This window comes from Manacus vitellinus, unplaced genomic scaffold (genome assembly GCF_001715985.3).
Source record: "Manacus vitellinus isolate BGI_N305 unplaced genomic scaffold, ASM171598v3 scaffold_13_pilon, whole genome shotgun sequence".
Taxonomy (NCBI): domain Eukaryota; kingdom Metazoa; phylum Chordata; class Aves; order Passeriformes; family Pipridae; genus Manacus; species Manacus vitellinus.
In genome coordinates this window covers 16421156-16437833 of record NW_021938999.1, presented here as the reverse complement: position 1 = coordinate 16437833, position 16678 = coordinate 16421156, and positions in this window count along the sequence as shown.

The following is a 16678-nucleotide window of genomic DNA, read 5'->3' as shown; positions in this document are numbered from 1 at the left end:
TTATCACATCAAATATTCCTAACACTAAGGAAAAAAATTTACTAATGGGGGGCATACTCTTTATTGTCAAGAGAGAGGAGTATCATCTTCGGTAGATTAAATTTATTCTATAAATTCTGCAAACTGCAAGACAGCTAATTTAGAATTTGATATTGATGAAATTATGAGAGGTTTTGAAAAAATGTACCAATAATTTTAATTTTAATGCTCACTGGTGAAAATGAAAATGACACACAGTAATTAATTTAGAACATGTGATAAAGAATTAGATTCCTGCTTCTTTTTCTCTATATTTTCTGTATAGAAAATTCCGAAAAGTGAGAAATTCATAGTTTTAGTGTCATTAAATCAGCACTTCCAAAATACTGACACACAAATCTTTTGACAGAAATGATTAATGAGTTTAAATTTGATCACTTGCCGCTCTCAAGAAAAAACAACCCCAAAACAACAAAAAACCCCAAAAGATTGTGATTGAAGTTTCTTGAGCTTGTCATTCACTTCCAGAGTTTCTTACTTTCTAGATCTTAAGTTTCAGCCATCCAGATCACAACTTTATAGTAAGGTCCATCTAAGTGAAAAGGTTGAATACTTCTGTAGTACAATTTTATATGGACCCCTTAAATTCACCTGACACTTCTGGTTTAGAATCACAAGTGTCCACATCTCAGTTGCATATGAGTTTTAAGGTTTACTGCATGATGTTGTTTTTACAGTAGAGTTGTTACTTCCAAAAGGTGCACATTGAATATGACACACATACATTTTACATGAAAACCCCTCCACTACAATTAACATCTGTACTGTTAATTGCTGCTTTTGAAAAATAAACAAAAATTTTCCTTTTTGCCAAGCTCAGAGGAAAAAGCTACCTTTGCAAGCCACTGCACAACCAACCAAGGAAGGAATTGACAGCAAATAAAAGAGAGAATATCTTTATGTACCCTTAGAACTGTGCTGTTTCTAGACTGTAATTTTTTTATGGTGGTTGTTGTGACTGTCATTCTAGAAAATTTGTATTGTCGCTTATGCATATCTTATTTTGCTACTATGCATAGTAAATACTGTAATCAATAGTTGCTTAGCATAATCATAGCAATTACTATGCAGCTTTAATACTGCATCATTGCCAAGAATATTTTTCAACATCAAGATTGTCCTACTCTTCTTAGTGTAAACATAGCAGTGTGTTCCTGTCCAAACACTGCAAACAGGGACAACCTTTGTCCAACTGTGCTCTCATGAGAATCAGTGATTTAGGTCATATCCTAAACAAATGATGCACAAAAATGAGAGAATGCTGATGAATCCTAAAGCCTTTACAGGCTGGAGTTACAAGGAGATATAATTCCAAAACCTAGAGATGACAAAAGTAAATTTTAATATTTATTTAATATTAAAATACATTCTAGTAAAAATACATATAATCCTGTTGGAATACGCACATACATATACATACCTATTAACACGTGTGTGCCCATACCCACAATCAAGCAAAAATGCATGCAGCTATAGACACAGATAAAACTTCTTGTACTTAAATTTTCCATTTATGAATATTAAGCCTGAACAAAAAATAGCAGAATAAATATTTGTTTCTGAGTGTATCACAGTAACTGTATCTTTTCTCTGTAGGACTCCCCTTTCAAAGTGTTTTGACCCAGATGGGATTACTGCAAAATTGGTCGTGAAAGAAAACTAGTCTTTTATTCCTATCCCAACTGTTAGTATATTCTTATCTGAAATGGCAGTGTTAAATCTGTAGGTAAATATGACTTTGCTGGCTATATTGTAGCTTCAAAAGATCAGCATCCTGACAAGAGAACCAGTAAAGCCTTGATGCTAATCTTTATTTCTATAGACAGTTGCTAGGTACAAATATACTCTATCAGCTACACTACTCTAATCTAAAGCTGTTTATTGCCACATCAAAATAAGAAGTGGAGTATAAAGAGTCTGAAAGCAAAGCTAAACTTCACAGAATACGTCAATGATTGGTGACATTTTGTCGTCAGTTGTTATTTGTATGAATAGATAGCACAAGCTTTTTCGAAAAAGAAAATCTTTAAAAATGCATAGAAGTGTTTGAAACAGGACCATTCAGTCATTGCAGGGTCACATATGGTAAAAGAGATGGGATAAACAGGTGATATTTTGTCCACTAAGAATGTCAAGACTCAGTAAAACAGTGGGAAGGGTCCAGTATAATTCTGCCTTAAGAGACTGAATAAGGTTGCTGCATGCTCAGTTCGAAGTCACCCAGGATGACTTCCATGAGATTGAGCTATAATTTAAAACATTGTTTTGGAAAAGATTTAAAAACATTTAGAGACATTTTGATGCTTCTCTAAGCTGTTTTTTGTCCCAGTGCCAGCATCTGATCATGCTCGGCAGCTTCACGTTCCCATAGCAAAAAGCTGTGGTGTTGTAGTACGTGCATTAGAGGAAGAATCTCTTAATAACTGATATTCCATGATTTTGTGATGAACTGGGTGACCACATGTATGTGCACTGGCTTTAAATTCAGGATCTGATCTAATATATTAAATAACTGTAGCTGAATAAAAATGAAATATTAATCAAGGTTTCATGAATTTATTGAAGACATGTCAGATTGTTGTAAGTTCTTTGGAAATTTTCCGAAACCATTTGAAATAAGAAAAAATGCATTTCCTTTCCTTCTTCTGTTGCATAATTGTCCAATTAAACAGACAGGACCTTTTCCCATTCAGTCATGAGATCTGGATAGGCTAGAGAGCTGGGCAATCAAAAACTGTATGAATGTTAACAAAAGCAAATGTTGGATTGTCCATCTGGAATGGGATAATCCTGGTTATACAGAAAAATCAGGGTAGGGGAGTCTGGAAAGCAGCCCTATGGAAAGAGAACTAAGGATTTGGGTGGATGGCAAGTTGAATATGAGTCACATGACTAACCAAAAGGGCCAACCCCTTCCCTGGGGTGCTCCAACACAGTGGCTGGATGAGGGAGGGGGTTGTCCCACTCTACTCATCCCTAATTTGGCCTCACCTTGAGTAATGTGCAGTTTTGGGTGCCTAGACATAAGAAGGCTATAAAGCTGTTAGAGAGAATCCAGGATATAAAGCTATTAGAGAGACTCCAAAGGAGGGCAGTCAGGGTGGTGAAAGTCCTGGAGGGCAAGACTTATGAGGAGTAGCTGGGGTCACTTGCTTTATTCAGCTTGAAAAAGAGAAGGCTGAGGGTTGACCACACCGCAGTCTCCTCCTTTCTCCAAGGGGCAGTAGATCTCCTCCCTCTGGTGACCTGCAACAGGACATGATGAATTGGAATCAAGATGCACGAGGGGCAGTTCAGATAGTACATGAGCAAAAGCTTCTGCACTGAGATGGTGATTGGTCACTGGAACTGGATCCCCAGGGAAGTGGTCATAAATCAAACCTGTCAGAGTTCAAGGAGAGTCCCGATTACACTCTTAGTCATACGGTTTAGTTTTAAGTAGTTCTACATGGAGCAGGGAGCTGGACCCAATGATCCCTAGGAGTCCCTTCCAACTTGAGATAGTTTGTGATTTTATGACGCTAAATCAGATACTACAATCACGAAATTCTTGCTGAGGGGTTTCACTGCCACTCTACTGAGGTTTGCTCTTGCTTATCCACTCAGCATGGTTATGTTCAGCATCTGTTGGGAAGGAAGACAAAGTTTCTTTCAACTTCAGTGGTAAAAGGCCTTTGGGGCAGATTCAGCTTCAGAACAGATTGGGCTCTTTCGATTTCTTGGCTCCCTAAATATTCACAAGATGAATGCGTACATGCATGCTAAGTTCCTCATAGAACTTGATCTTGGTCTCAGAGATCATGTTTCACATTTTCTTCCTTACTATTTATGTTCTGCTCTGGAAGTAAATGAATACCAAATTGAATCAGCAATTCAGGCTTGCTACATTTCATTGATCTATGACAGATCAGAGCTTGATGCTGAGCTAATGTGGCCCCAGGCATCAACCTTTACCACTAATATGGTTTTAAAATTCTCTACTCAAGTCTATTTATTATGAATGTAATCTGTTTTAGGAAAGCACCTAAATCTCTACTAATGATTCATTCAGACGCATGCACTGTCCTCATTTAAAATGCCCAGGTCAACCCCGCTTTCTCTGATTATTTTAATAGTGCACATTGTTCTATCTTAACTGGTTTGCTTCCAGTCTCACTCTGTTTCAGATATTTTCTGCCTAACTCCCACTGATGACAGACTGGGATGATTTATTTCCTTATGCAACACTCTTTGTATTCTATAGTTATTTTTTGCCACAGTAACACTTTATTATCTTGCTCTCCCAGCAGCTCACTCTCTCAGCCGCAAGTAAAATTTAGGGAAGTTTTCTGAAATTTCTTATGATCTGCCAGCCAAAATTTTATCTGGGATTCTAGACCTCAGATTCTTAACTCAAAAAAAATTAGCTCTGGTCCTCAGTGCTTCTCCAATGATTGTCATCCATCAACACTAATAGGGAAGTGAGTAGATTCAGCCTCCTGATGTCAGCAGGTAGACTTCAAAAACATTTACATTTGTCATCTGGCTTGTCACCTTTGATGAGTCCCTTTCTTTATTCCCTCTACTTCACTTATTTATCTACTGCATCCCCTTCAATTTCTCCTTAATTTCCTCACATGTGCTTATTCCTCCCAAGCACAAAGCAGGGAAATGGGTGTTTCTGGTTATTAATTACACCAAAAAATAAAACTCTCTGTTCAACTGAAATGATAATATTTTTGTCTTTCATCTAAAAATTCTTACAACAAAAACCAAAAAAAACCTCCAAGGTATTCTCAGTCTTATCACTGCTTGTCAATCCATTGTACATGATACTTCTTGACTTGGGGTTATCTATTTTTTATTTTAATTGATTTTTTCATAAAAAGTAGGTAATTTTTCAAATCAAATGCCAAAACTATGAAACATAAAAGAACATTTCCTTTTAAAATTACTATTTAATATATTTTGATATTTTGCAGTGGAATTCTTCATTGAATCATAGTGGTTGTAGTTGGGCTTTAATCTACTTCTCAGTAGAATTTGAATCCATGAAAATGTGAATTTTTCAGTGAATTTACTGTCCATAGAAAATTTGTCACAAATCTCTACTTACAAACAATGAGTAACTAAATACTGTTACGCATTTTACTCTTGGCTTAAAATTTGTACTGTCTTGTTAAAATAATTTCAAAACATGTTCTGATTTCAGTAAATGCCCATAGTGCTTCTGATGAACAATGTATTATCTGCAATCAACTTTGAAATTTGAGGGGTTTGGATTTAATAGGGACATTCAAATGGACAAATTCAAATTTATCTAGATATCTCATGAAAATATTTTCAATCTCTTGAAATTTCTCATCTAAAGGCTATAAAATGATGAAGTATCAAGCTTTCTGCCATCTTGAACAGTAGAAATGCTTCCAGACTTCTTACTCTCTTAAGGGTTTGTTTCATGGCAGATTCCAGGCTGAGCTCAAATTTGTCCTTGAACATAAACTCTGTTCACCATTTGGCTGTAAATCTAGGTTTTATTTATCTGAGGTACAGTTCTGGTAGGGCAGCTCATTGTTTCAGGGGAGTTAAAAAAGCACCTGAAAAGTCATGTGCATCGCAGTTGTGCATTTCTTCTGGTTGTCAAGGAAACCACCCCAGGATTCCTGGCAACAGACTTCATCTCATTCGGTAATGGAAACACCACAGGTATTAGCCAGTCAGTCACCTCCCACTGGGTACTATTTTGGGAACAAGTCAATAGATCAGATTCTCTTCTTCCAGCAGCTCTGGAGCTCTGTTGGGGTTTGTCGTGTGCCTTTGTCTCCATGGGCTCGGCTCCCTGGCAGTTTCTCCGGGCAGCGAGCCATCATATAGGTGAGGCTGGTAGGAGTGCCTGCTGTTAAACAATGCTCTCGAGGTAAAGAAAAGCCTTCAAAGCACTATGTTAAAACTGTCTCTAACTTTTCTAAAGTCTGGAGTGCAGGTTAAAAATTGACAGAGGGAAGAGAGCAGCCTTTGTTTCAGATGGACGCTGCTTCTCTTCACGTAACAAAACTGTAAACAAAACTGTAAAGAAGTGCTTAGATTTAAAGCGTTAAAGAAAATAGTAATGATTTGCATATTTGTGGTGGATACTTATTTAATCATTAAATGTCCTGAAGATGTTGCCTGAGATCTCCAGTCCTGTGAATGGTGGAACACTATAGTTATGTTTCTGGGCTCTCCTGTGAGTGCTACAGGCAGTTACCCAGACTGAGAACCAGGCACTGTTCCTCCTACCAGCCTATTCCCAAAACAAGTTGGTCCAGAGAGCATCCAGAAGAATAAAGTGCTTTATTTTCATGAAGGGGAAAGCAAAGTTTTATGTGTGATTGGGGATGTCCATAGGGAATGACAGACCAAGCTGGAAGGAGGTTATTTGAACACTAAGGGTAGAAAATAGGACAGGATAATGCAGAAGACAGATGGGAGGAGGAGAAGGAAAACCATGATGTGTACCTGAAATGGGTATGTAAAACAGAGATTGGAAACCTGTGAGGTGGGAATGAACGAATGATAAGAAATGTCACAGTGGGGAGAAATGGTTGTGGACAAATGAAAAATTAAGAACAGGGATTTTGTGGTAAAGAATGGATGCGCCAGGACTGAAGAATAGGGAATGGATTGGAGGGAAGGAAAGAGAAACATGTTTGAGATGGGAATATTACAGTTAAGAGTCCAGCAGTATGATATCAGGACTATGTGGAACAAGAAATTGCAAATGGAATGAACAAATCTGAAGAGTGGTGATCCATGAAAAGAAAAGTTCCAAACAGTGATCCAGACAACAGCATGGAGATTGAGAATGAATCCTTTGGGAGGAAAACCAGGACATCATGTGAGGAAGAAAGAGGCAGAAGGAAGATGTGCTAGTCAAGGAATATTGAGATAAAGTGTGGGAACAAGGGTATAATAGGATTGAAGGATGATGGTTGGATAACAAGGCTAGAGAAAATGCAAAGAAGTACTTGAGCTATGCGAATAAGTGTTAGAAATTGTGATGAAATTAGTATTTTATCATCTAACTTTAACATGTAGGTGTTTATAGCTGAACTAATTGTTTAAGTCTCCCCTTATAACAATGGAGAATTAGTCAATACAGTCACTCACTTTACCAGTTCCTGGCACCTGCGTTAGAGTGAAGTTGTTGACCTCTTAACTCCATTGACTGTGCCAATTACCATTAGCACTGTATATTAAGGGGTCCTAGGAGACTTCTGTAGATGTAGGTATTCAGAGTTAGGCACAGGAGTCCTATCACAAGAGCCTTTGATTCATAGTCCAGGACCAAATATTTTCCTTCTGAAAAACTATATAAGAGTGTCCTGGATCTCCATTTATATGACCAGAGCCCACTGGAAAGAATATTTTGAGCTTGGTAGAAGTCCTTCAAGAAGAACTGAGAAATAAACTGAGTTTTGCTGCAGTTTCTGGGGAGAATTTTATATGTTTTGTTTTTTTTTTCCTATCATCAATTAGTGGTTTCTCTTTGTGCTGATTTTGATCAGGGTAGAATTAATTTTCTTCACAGTGGCTGGTATGGGGCTATGTTTGGATTTGTGTTAAACACAGGATTGATAGTATAGAGGTGTTTTTGTTATTGCTGAGGAGAGCTTTTCGTACTACCATGTTGGCAAGGGGACTGGGGCTGCACAGGAAGATGGGAGGAGACACAGCTGGGACAGAGGACCCAAACTGACAAAAGGGATACTCCATACCATGTGACATCATGCTCAGTATATAAAATGCAGGGGGGAGAAGGAGAAACAGGTGGGACATTCTGAGTGATGATGTTTGTCTTCTCAAGTGACACATGATGGAGCCCTGTTTTCCTGGGAATGGCTGAACACTGTCTGCCCCACTGTTTGGCAAGTAGTGAAAGTGTTACTTGTTTTGCTTTGCTTGTGTGTGTTGCTTTTGCTTCCCTTATTTAACTGTCTTTATCTCAACCCACGAGTTTTCTCACTTTTCCAATTGTTTCCTTGATCCCACTGGTGGGGCAGTGATTGAGCAGCAGCGTGGGGCTGAGTTGCTGGCTCAACTTGACACTCTCACAGATATTTATTCAGTTAAAATTTCTTACAGTCTGTGGAAGAGTATGTTCATGGTAGACTGGAAAAACTCATGGTATGGATTTGAATTGCATATCTGCTTCTCCAGCAAATGGCAAGAAAAATTTAATCACAAACCAAAACAATGAGATTCTGAAAAGTCAGTATAGCCTGATGCTGACTTCAGTGGGAATAGAGCTTGGTGTCTATGTGCAATGACTTTGGACTTAGATGTTTACATAAGACTAATCAGTGTGGATCCATGCAGAAAAGGGAATGCAAACGATAGAATAAAGCTGGGACATCTGGTGAACTGCTGTAATCAAGTGACAAGACCCTGAGGAAAGAAAATGGAAACTTGGACGTAGCTAACAGCAATACTAAAGGAGAGCCGGTTAGCAACTGGGAAATTAGAAATAACTACGATACTGTTATTCTGAGCTTGTTTTCTGTGGGATGAACAGTTGAAAATGCACCACTTCCATTCCAATTTGAAGTTTAAACCACTCATGTGCTATGCAAGGAAGGTCCTATCTATGTACTAGATCACTTGATCATAGTTCTCTAATTGACTCCCCCAAAGCCTTTCTCTAGGGAGGACTTCAAACTAATGTCTGCTGTGGTGCAAGTCAGCTTTCCTCATCCCTGAGGACTGTTCTAGAGAAGAGAAACCCAGACTGAGTTGGGAGAGTCATTTCAGCTTCTTTCAGTGCCGCCCTCCTGTGAACGCCTGTACAGGAGCCAAATGCTCCCAAGTCTGGATGATCCCACATAGGCTACTGCAAGACCCACAGTTTCTTTGTGGCTCAAAAGGAATCAATTCATAAACAAATGCTCTTTCCTCCTCCAGTAGTCTGGGAGAAGCTCTCTGTAGACACATCCAGAGTAGCATTCAGTTATAGTGATGACGTAATCTTTGTCCTCCCTCTGTACATTTTGCTCTCCATGCTGAAAAAGAAAAAACTGTGGTAGAGATGAAGTACTTAAATAAAAAGTGATTAGAAAAGGAAACAGAGTTAATGTCAGAACAGTGATTAATTGTGTCACCATTTGAAAATCACTGCAAGCGACTCCACAACCTAGTCAGTTCAATGTTTAGAGGAAATCAATTCCTGGAAGGAAGAGTGAATCAAATAATCATGTTCACCTGAAAGTCATCAAGATATTAACAACCATAAACTGAATAAGAATAAATAATATCAAATCAAACCTAATTTCATTCGTTACAGAGTAAGAGGACATGTCGAAAATGTCCCACGTTCCATAGCTCAGCTTTAAGAGCAAGAATTTCTATAGTTTTCCACAGTAATTCATAAAAAGAGATGAAGAAAAAATAGAAGAGAGCAATTTAGTACCCAGTATACAGAAATCTGATCAGAAAATGATGTTTCAGTGTTGAACTGAAGGATGAATTTAATGTTTTTCCTGAAGGACCAGTATTGAGTCTGTTGCTATTCAATATTACCATTAACGAGCTTTTACGAGCTTTGCAATTTTGCAGATGCCATTGAGGGGACAGTGCCTGAAGAACTGAAAGCAGTAATCCAGGTAATGCTGTGGAACTGGGAGTGAGAATTGAAAAAAATGCTGAATTCTTCATGCCTGAGATACAGATACTGTTCTCAAGCAAAACTAGTCAGCTCTCCTAATAATGGAGAACACAGAAATAGTTGGGTTGCAGGTTTACAGACAAAGACATTTTTATTGTTCACAATTTGCCATGAAACACAATGACAGGTTGTGGCAGAAACCCCCCAAATTCCAGACAAATCAGGATAAGCAGGAGTAAGCCACATAACACAATTCATCTCTCCATTCAGAACTGGGGGAGGCCTCGGTAGAAAGCTGGGTCCAATTTTCCTGAGCAGCCAGGAATGCACTGAAACAACAAACAAATTTGCACAAGCAAAGTGTTGTTCCAACTCAAACTTATGATACCACAAGCATGTTGGACCAGGTGAGAAGGATGAAAAAGAAGGCAAAACCAAAACAGAACTGTGCAAAGAGTAATGCAGCACAGGGCAGAAGAACGGGAAATTGTTGCTGTTGTGTTTGATAGAATAGTCACACAAAAACCTAGCGGAACTTTTAGTTGAAAAATTAGGTGGGAATTTCTATTTAAGAAGGATAGAATTGTCATAAGAAGAGAGAAAAATGCTACTATCAGTATTCCTTGTTTTGGAGTTCTCAGAAACTCAATACTACATGATTTGGAATGTTGATAGTTCTGTCTTCTAACAAACAAAGTCAGGAGGAGATGTTTCAAAGACACGAAGACAAATTTGTTTGCAAGACAATGTCTAAACTGCAGGATACCAGTTTGGGAGATACATAGGCAATGTATCACATGTATGTTCATACATATTTTTGATGAAAAATTATATTGAAACCTTTCAAATTTCTATCACTAAATGGGCAGGACTCACACAAAGCAAAACTCATTTGTATTGTATATATATGATTTGACTTCCTGACTCCTTCGTAGCTTCCTGTAAAGAAGCAAGCATGACATGGTTATATATGCTATGCCAACTTTAATGTTTAACCTTGCTGCTTCAAAAGGCTGGTTAAAAAACCCCTCAGAAATACTGAGTGAAGCAATAATTGATAGTGACAAGGAAAAGTATACAGTCAACATAGTGAAAGAAAACAAGAAAAAATTTAAAAGCTTAGTAAAAGGATGGAAGCAGTTTTCTGCACTCAAATAATAGTCCCTTCTGGTCAAAAAAGAAAGAGAATAACAATTAGGCAACTACAGTTAACAGCATTAGAGAAAAGCACCAGAAAATCATGAATAGAGGAACCAGTGCCCTGTTAATGCAACTGAAAAGAAACTTTCCTATTATTAACTGTCTATTCCCTGTAATTTTAAGAATTGCATTCTTCTTTTATAAACCAAAGAAATGAAATGCTCTTTTTAATTTACCTCTCCATCACCTGGCAACTGACATTTGAAAACTTGAATAACCTCACAGTTTTCCTGTGTTCCCCCACAGATCTGTGTTCAGACCCTCATTCTACAGTCTCTTTATTATTGTTACCTCAATCCATATCTTCCTACATGTCTCTCTCTCAAGGAGAAAGTTATGGGAATTTTTCCTGAACAGTGGGTTCCACACTAAGAGATGGAGATTTGTTCTTTTAAAAGCTAAACAGAATTTCATGGTTATTAACATGCTGTTTTTTTTCAATGCAACTTCTCTATGTGCTTATTCTAGGCAGGGCTGCAGGCATCAGCTTTTATTAAGCTTATTCAAAACTGTCCATTGTAGCACTAGTTTGCTTATAGATTTCAGAAAGCTTTGATTATTTCAACCCAAATTTGTCATGTGCAGTTTGAAACTGTGGTTTTATTTTATTTCATTTTTACACTTGAAACACTCTGTCAAATATTGCACATAAGAAATATGGGCAAAAGAATAACAGAGAAAACACTTTCATGTTTATGACCTTCAGCCGTGTGGGCCAAGAGGGAAAAAAACCCATGGTTTGAACTATTTGAAGAGCAAAGGGATCTTTTTTAACACCTATAAGAACAGTAAAACAACTTGCCATTCTCATTCAAAGCAGGAAGCAATGGTACAGAGGGTCCTAAGCGTCTTGAGGCTTGATGTCCTTTGAGAAGGTGGAGGAGACCGATCTCGATCTCGGGTTCCTCTCATTCAAGAGTTGTCAGTGTTCCCAGGAAACCTTCAGGAACCCCTCTCAGTATAACAGTGGAAACACATGTGTTTCTCTGACACAGATCATCAGGACCACAGGCAAATCATTTAAATTCAATTTTCCATAATTCACTAATAAAAGAATCAATAGACAAGAGGAAGAAATATCAGGGAACAAAAATGTCACAGAGGGGGAAGGAGATGTGTATGTCACATCTTTTAAATCCTAATACACTAATGTTCAGAAGTTTATAGATATGTATGTCTTTAGCTACAGCTGAACACTGATTCATAGAAAAGCTGAAAACTCCTGGCAACTTAAAACCCAACAAGTTGAAAAAGGAGAATAGGCTAGATACTGTCAAAATGATCAGGAGGCTAAAATAGAGCATGGCAGAAGTAAATCAACCCAGGTTAATGCATGTTAACAGTGACAAATAGAATCATAGAATCCTATAATTTTTTAGATTGGGAAAAACATTTAAGACTGCAGAGTACAATCATTAATGCAGTACTGCTGAGACCACCACTAAACCATGTCCCCAGGTGCCACATCTACATGTCTTTTAAATCCCTCCAAGGATGGTGATCCCGCCACTGCCCTGGACAGCCTCTGCCAGGGCTTGACAACCTTCAGTGAAGAAAGGTTTCCTAATAACCAACCTAAACCTCCCCTGGTGCAACTTGAGGTAAACTGAGCACACTGCTGGCTCGTGTTCAGTCCCTGTTAATGAACACTCAGATCCTTTTCTGCTGGGCAACTTTCCAGGCACTCTCCCCCCAGCCTGTAGCACTTCAGGCGGTTGTTGTGACCAAAGTTCAGGACTTGGAACTTTGCATCTCATACCACTGTCCTCATTTCAACAATCCAGCCTGTCCAGATCCATCTTCCTACCCTACAGCAGATCAACACTCCCACCCAACTTGGTGTCATCTGCAAACTCACTGAGGATACACTTGATCCCCTCATCAAGATCCTTGACAGGGATATTAAACAGAGTTGGTCCCAATACTGTTTTCTTTACCCAGCAAACAGTGCACCTGTCCACTCCATGGTAAGCCAGCTTCTCCTGGAGAATGCTGTGGGAAATGGTGTCAAAGTCTCTACTAAAGCCTAGGTAGGCAACACCCACAGTCTTTCCCTCATCCACCAAGTGGGTCACCCTGTCATAGAAGGAGTCCAGGTCAGTTAAGCAGGACCTGCCTTTCATAAGCTCATGCTGGTTGTCCTGCATGTGCCACATGATGGCATTCAAGTTGATCTGCTCCATGACCTTTCGCAGTACCAAGGTCAGACTGAAATGAGTCAGATTGCATAAAGGCACAATGGAAATTCCATATTAAGTTAGAAAAGTCTAAACTAATCTGATGTGCCCAGCATGGGCAGCATCAGTGATATAAGGGTTTTTGTATATTATACAATCTGTCTGATGAAAAGATGAAGGTTTTATTATTCACAGAAATACCTGATCTTTTTCAAATCCTTCTGTAAGACTTAGCTCCATTATACCTTGTGACAATGACTTGCACAGAGTAATTACTTGACTAATAAACCACTTTCTTCTTCTCAATATAAAACTTACCTCAAAACTGTATGACACATCCACATTCCCCCTTCACTATCCATCATATCTTTTATTTGCCATTTATTGAAAGACAAATAGCCATAAATGAACACTGCTTTGTACAGATAATCTTTCATTATTTTAGTAATCATAGCTGCCATCATATATTTTTTGTTTGTTTGTTTGTTTCATTCCTCCATTTCTGCCATATCCTGAGGTCAGTGAACCTTAGCAAATCTATAAAGGTCTCCTGCAAACTATAGTCACTCTTTGCTATGGCTTATATGGTTTGGATTTGAGCTGCTAAAATGTTGCCAATAGTTTTATTTTTTGTCTCTCCTGAGTACTTTGCTTGCAGTTTCTATATCAATGTAATGATAGATTTATTTTCAGTTTTTATTTTAAGGTTTTTGGTGAAGATGTTGCTTATTTATCTAATTCTCTTCCAAGAGGCAGAATAAGAAAGGCCTGTGTCACATCTCAACAATAATAGCCAAAGTTCATGGCCAAACACAGTTCTCAATCCTTTAAATAAGTGACAGAAATAGTGATGGACAGTTGAGTTTAATAGAAAAGTAGTGATCAAAAATCTACCCTCTCAATAAGGCTATAATAGTAACATCAACTCGTATAAAACTGGTTTACAGCTAATGAGTCCCAGTGCCAGCTGGATATACTATATAGTGTATAAGGTCTTCAGAAAAACTGCCTTACATTTTCCCTAGAGCAAAATAACGAATCGGGAGCAGAAACAACCATTATAATTAAAAACTGGTTCTACGTGCAACAGTCCAATTTCACCTCTCAGGTATCACAAACCAAAACCGTTTTTTGCTACTTTGACAGGATACAGTAGATAGTTCAGACTTATTTGCATAAACTACCTATATATTTTAGCCCCAGCAATGGTATTTTATTTGACTGGACTATGTGGTAGTTTGGTCTAGGCCTTCCTTGGTGACCAGTTTGTAACCAAGGAAGGGCTCAGATTAATCCAGTATTCCCTACGATTTTTACGTAAGCCAGGCTATAAGAAAAAAGGAGGAAAGGCCTTCGCTCTCTTTCCTTCCAGCGGCTTTGGAGGTGCAGGTTCCCTGCTGTTGAGTCTGTCGGGTTGGGGAGTGAGGCCTGGTGAGGCCTTGTCGACCTTGGGAGGTGGAGGTTGCCGGCAGTCGCTCCAGTGTGACTCTCCGTTGTCCCAAGGAGAGTAGTAAAGATATTCTTTGTTAATTCTTTTCGTTGCTAGATCTTGGGCTATTGATGGGGATATATATATATTTAATTTTGGTTTTGTTCCTTTTTTTTCCCTTCCCCCTTCCCTTTCCCTTGTGAAATTGTATATATATTTCAATTGTACATAACTGTAATATAAATGTAAATATATTTATACATATTGCTTTAGTTGTTTCTCTCTCATTTTGGTTCTCTTGGTTTTTTTTCCCTGTTCTCCCTGAGCTTTGGGGCAGGGGGACTTCTTGTGGTAGGGTTTGGAGACTTAGCAGGGAGCCAGCTTCAAACCATATCAACTAACATAAAAATTTTTTTTCTCTTTATTCTCATCTGATCAAAGAATTAAAGTACTCAGTAGGGGGAAGAACTTCCCTGAAGTTCTTGTGGAAAAAAATACAAAGATTTGTAATATATAAAAAATCTTCTAAATCTAATGTATTAAGCATCACCACTGAGAACTTTATTAGATATTAAGATAAAAAAGTAAGAAAGTTTGCTGAACAAAGCAATCCCATCAAGTTTTCTAATTCTCCTTCATAGTTTACTGACGTGAAGGTAAAGTCATTATATTAAAACCCCCTTTTCCAATTAGCCTTATTGTCCATGACAAGTCTCATAAAGACATAACACTTCATTAGTTTCAAGATGCATTGCTGTACAGAGTATAAGGGGATGAGACCTGCCCCAAACTATTGCAGTCTCCACATGAGTGAGATAGTCCTACAATTTCATTAAGTTGTACACTATTGACATAACTAGTGAACTAGTTAAACAAGCATTCTCTTTCTAACCTTCAGTGTTTTCTGGATAATAAATTCATTAGTGTCACCCACTTTCCTTGCTGTCTCCTCAGTGATTAATTGATATTGAACAAATTTTTAAGTGCTTTTTGCCTTCAATGCAAGTGGAAGGTACCACATTACTGACACAAACTCTCAAGTAATGTCTACATTATGTAAGTTCAATCAGTAATGGTAGCAACACATCACAGTAAGTGTAGGTGGTATGTCAGATGTATAATAGCAGGGAACAACTTTATTCTTGTTTCTGAGAAGTTATACAAATCAACAATAACAGTTTTATTTTGCAGAGGAAATAAAAGAGGCCCAAAACCAGAAAGTGTGATTTACCTCACTTATTTTGGTATTAAAGAGCTAAATACCTGAGTGAGTTATACTTTAGAGTCAGTGGCAAAGAGTAGGCAGTTCAGATGAGCAACTCACATGAGTCAGATGCTTATTTTGAAGCAATATAAATTGCATTGGTGCCTGAGTTATTAAGAATTGTCATAGTTTAACAACCAGCCTCTCAGCACCACACAGCTGCTCACTCACTGCCCCACCAGCAGGATCAAGGAGAGAATCAAAAGAGGAAAAGTGAGAGAACTCGTGGGTTGAGATAAAGATAATTTTATAGGGGAAGCAAGAGCTGCACACATAAGCAAAGCAAAACGAGGAATTCATTCACCACTTCCCATGGGCAGGCAGGTGTTCAGCCATCTCCAGGAAAGCAGGACCTCATTGTGCGTAACAGTAATATGGGAAGACAGACACCATAACTCCAAACTTTTCCCCCCTTGTTCCCCATAACTCTAAACTTCCCCTTCTTCCCCTCACTTTACATATTAAGCATAATATTATATGGTCTGGAATATCTTTTTGCTCAGTTGGGATCACCTATCCCAGCTGTGTCTCCTCCCAGCTTCCCATGAACCCCCAGCCTCCTCGCCAGTGTGGCAGTACGAAAAGCAGAAAAGGCTTGACCGTGTAAGCCCTGCTCAGCAATAACAAAGACATCTCTATATTATCAATGTTGTTTTTAACACACATCTAAAATATGGCCCCATAACAGCCACTGTGAAGAAAATTAACTCTACTCCAGCCAAAGCAAGCACAGAGGTGTAGGTAAGTTCCTTTAATATGTGCATCCAATGGCAGCTGCCACAGTGTATTAAAAGCATGTAAAGAGCTGACAGATACAGCAGAGAAGCTGTGGTAGTTATGTCTGCATAGTAGACGTTGAAATTTCAGTATCTTCATCTATGAGCTGAATCTCGCTCTTAAATTAGAAGAGGCACTCCCAGAATGACGAACAGTTCTGTTTTACCTAGTAC